We start from the raw sequence: 780 nt of genomic DNA on the forward strand, positions 1-780 counted from the left end.
TTTCAGTTAATTTTGAAAATGTAAAAATATTCAGTAAAATGAATTTTTTTTTTAAGCTGGTGTGTGAAATATAAATTAACATACAATCTTGATGGAAGGTCTTAATTTAGACCCTTTTTAAAACAAGGAATTTGTATCATAAAGCCAGGGGTAATCTCAGATGGGTCAATATCAAAAGGATTGATATGAAAAACAGAGTTGAAATTCATCTATGATGCAAAACTTTATGCCATGAGTGAGGCTCAGTACTGGTAGCAGACAACTAAGTTAAACTAAAATGTTCAGATTTTCTTTTTTCTTTTTATTAAGTTTTACCTCATACAGCAACAACAACAACAATAAACGATTTAAACAGGTTCATGAACTGGTAACAACACAACAGGGTGTTTATCTCCTGGTCACTTCTAGTGGAGTTGGAGTCCTCCTGTGTTACGAAACATGTAGAGATAACAAAGTAGATTTGGCATTGGATTATTTGATTGCAAGTAACAAAATCACACCAGTGAGATTCTGATGTAAAACCTCATCTCCACAACAACAACAACAACAAATGTGTTAAACAGATGTCCAAAATGAATAAACAGAACAGTTACATTTTTTTGCATGAATTTCCAAGATGAAGAATTACACTGTGTAACAGATTTTGGGGTTTTTTTTTTTTGTCTTTGGTCATTAAGTGTTATTTCCTATTTGTTTCTATCTAGAAATCAAATGAAATCCCTGCTATTCCTTCAAACTTTGCGATACAAATGCCCTGTTTTAAAGTGAGTTAAATTAAAA

Source organism: Octopus bimaculoides, chromosome 27 (genome assembly GCF_001194135.2).
Source record: "Octopus bimaculoides isolate UCB-OBI-ISO-001 chromosome 27, ASM119413v2, whole genome shotgun sequence".
Taxonomy (NCBI): domain Eukaryota; kingdom Metazoa; phylum Mollusca; class Cephalopoda; order Octopoda; family Octopodidae; genus Octopus; species Octopus bimaculoides.